The sequence below is a fragment of the Equus asinus genome, chromosome 7, assembly GCF_041296235.1.
Source record: "Equus asinus isolate D_3611 breed Donkey chromosome 7, EquAss-T2T_v2, whole genome shotgun sequence".
Taxonomy (NCBI): domain Eukaryota; kingdom Metazoa; phylum Chordata; class Mammalia; order Perissodactyla; family Equidae; genus Equus; species Equus asinus.
In genome coordinates, this window is record NC_091796.1 from 43,787,477 (window position 1) to 43,791,112 (window position 3,636).

The following is a 3,636-nucleotide window of genomic DNA, read 5'->3' on the forward strand; positions in this document are numbered from 1 at the left end:
AAAGGAGAAAGAATAGGTGGAGGGGAATGTGAGCCCACTAATTTACTCACGATACATAATAGAGAGTTATAACCATGAACTGAGAAGTACAGATTCAAGCATAGCCTCTGAAGTTATAAAGGTAACAAAGAATGATTCAAAATGATATACCTATCAAAATCAGATAGTGGTAGGGAAGAAAGCAGAAGCAGGAATGTCTAGCGAATTCCTCAGCAAATAAAGGTAAGGGTATGTTATTTGTAACATTGGAAGGGTGGCCAAAAAAGAAATAACATTAGAAATATATAAAAGTCACGATCTCTGTGAAATAAGTCCAAATTTGGAGAAAAGGAGAGAATTACTGTTGTACTGCTTGAATATTTTTCCTGATGCATGTATTAGTATTATTTATGTATAATTAATAATACATTTTATAATTTGGTAAATAGTTTTAAAGATTCAGCTAAACTTTTGTTTAATATCAGAAAACATAGCTCATAATCAGTAAACTGAAATGAAAAGTCAGCATCTTTGGTATACATTCTTCTGCACCCAGATTGATAATGGTAAGCAATTCTACTTGGAGATTTAATTATCAGAGGGTCCATTTTGTGGCTAAGTCATCCCAGTGGACGCCTTGGGTTGCGGTTAAGTGTTCTTTAGGAACCATATTCAGTTTTCTTTATGATAGAGGCAGGCAATTAGCTGCTCTCACCTAAAATATCTCCTAGAGTAAGATAATGTCTTACAAGTTTGTGATAGAAAATTCTGGGCCTTCATCAGAGCACTTTTTTGAAAAATAAATATTATCTCACAAAGTACTTTTTGAGAAACTACTGACAGTGCCTCTAGGTATTCTTGCATTTAACCTCCATATGAAACAGGTGGCCCATCAGGACTTGAAAGTAGTTTTTTTTTAATTATACAACAAAATGTTAAATTTGATAACTACATGCTTTTTATGTAAAATATATTTTCCTCCGGCCAGCCTGGTGGTGTAGCAGTTAAGTTCGCCGGCTCCACTTCAGCAGCCCGGGCTTCGGATCCCTGGCACAGACATATGCACCACTCATCAAGCCACACTGTGGCAGCATCCCATATTCAAAATAGAGGAAGATGAGCACAGATATTAGCTCAGGGCTAATGTTCCTCAGCAAAAAGAGAAAGATTGGCAATGGATGTTAACTCAGGGCCAATCTTACTCACAAAAAAATAAATAAAATGTTTTCCTTTTAAAAAATTACGCAGAATTTCTCTAGTTTAGATATCTACCAATGACTTAACTATTAACTGTGGTCTATCTATTTCTCATCAAAAAACTCCACTGAGTCAAATAATATTAAAGGTATGTCATATTATTACCAGATGACAGCATTGGTTTCAAGGAAACAATGAAGGTAGGGACTATAGTTCCCATAGGATTTCAATTTGACTGTCCTGTATCCAAAACCCTGGACAGTTTTTCTAGGGAAATATCCATCTATGAGCTTTATCTATCTATGACTCACTCTTTCATCACAGGAACAAATAAATATTTATTATTACAAAACAAAAAAGGCCAAAAACTCAAAGAGTAATCTATTCTTGAATTTTGAACAGAACAAAAGATAAAAACACACTATCCGTGTTTTAAATGTGGTCTAAAAAATTAAATGCTGATTTATAGTAACTCTGGGTGCCAATAAGAGGATACTCAGTCAGTGCTCTCATTTATTTAAGAATCCACTGTTATTTTTCACCCTTGCAGCCTGAAGAGTCACAATGACCCTGTTCCAAACAGGAAAACTGTTATCTATAAGACAGTTGACAGCTGAGCTGAGGCATAATTTTCATAAACACACCCTGACTACAGACATATTATTACATTACTAATTGAAGTACTTCTTTGAAATTGCTGGTCAAGAGCCAGTAAAATCTCTACTGACTTACACTCAAGCTCACTGAAAAATTACTTTCAATCAGATTGTCAATAGAGCTATTAATAATCTTTCAGAAACTGCTTCATACTTACCGAGGTAACCTGAGTTAACTTTGCAAGCAGTAGCTGCAAAAAAGAAGAGCAAGATTTCCCCTTCCCCCATTCCTTAACGATGACAGTGTACTTCGAGTCTCATTAATGTGTAACGATATCCTGCTACTGTCAGCATGCATGGCAGAAATGGTTTTAGTTTAGGCTAATATTAAAATGGTGGTGGTAGAATCTCACCCATTTCCACTGAGCTTTATTTGCAACAGTGAGATATGTGTAATTGAAGGCTCGACCATCGTTTTATTAGAAGAAATGCGAGGACCATGTATCAGTGCCAAAGGCGGGAAGTTGATACCATATATCAAGCGTCATCCAGCACTTGCACATCATTCAGAAAGATCAATTATTGCAATATTTATTTTAAACTGCCCAAGTTGTACCTACAAAAGTAAGACATCCATCTTTATCAGTTACATAGCTTTAATTCCTAATGTTGTTAACTGGATATTGCATACTATAGCCAGCTTTTCTCTGAATTCTGAGAAAGTAATAATTTCTAATTTCGTTTAGACATTTTTCAATTTATCTTCATCATTCTTTTCTTTGAGTTCAATAAATTCTTGTTTTATGAATCCAGTCTGTAAGCCCTTGCTGAATAAACTGTAATAAAGGCAAGATGTTGTTCAGTGAGAGGTGGCCGTGTGGCCTCGTTGCTTAAAACTAGGGGTAAAAGATTGGGTGGAATGAACTTTACTCAATGATCTTACACTTGAAATTTCAGAATCCCCACAGAATCTTTGCTTTCTGGTCTGGTGAACAAAAACCAGTAAGGAAAGAGGGAGAGCACTTGTAAACAAAGATTAAATTCCTTGTGACCATGTTACCAATTGAATATTCTTAATCTCTTTAAACCTCCTTAAGTTTTCCTCTTTCTGGGGATGAAATTGTGTGCCAGGGAACTGCCAGCTTTGATGTTAATAATTTATAGAAGTTGGCAATAGATATAATCACTTTAAATGTTATGGGAATAGCAGCTGTGAATAACTTAAATGTCTAGAATGAGGACTGGGGAAAGAGAAGAAGCACTCCTATTACATATTCAAAGTACCTTTATTTACAGTGCAGAATTAAATTTGCTCCCCTAAATAAAACCAGAGCGTTGTGATGAATTTGCATTTAACTATACTGAGAAATGGACAACATATGGATCTTAAAATTAAATATTTAAATAAACCAATCAATGTGGAGGGGAAAAAGGAAAATAACAAGTGCCTTGAAAACAAAACTAAAGCACTTGTAAGCAAGGAGAGAGGCTATTATGGAATAATTACAGTATTTATATATAAATACTGCGATACATAATATATATATAACTATTAGAATGTAGTAAGCAACATTTTGTGAGATTGCCGATTTTGCAAAATTTATGTTTTATCAGTATTTGAAGCTCTTTTTCACAACTTCTAAAAACTTTAAAAAAAGAGTAATAATGTTTGACATCAATCATTTAGCTTCCGAAGTATTCCTATTTCTAATATGTAAAGTCCTCTTTGGCAGGAACTAACATTTACTTTCTATCCTTTAAAAAATTCACGTTGGTATCTCCAAGCACATGAATTCATTGCCCTATAACACGATGGCCAGCTTTGTGCCACTAACCCTACCTGGCAGCCCTCCTTTCTTTCCTT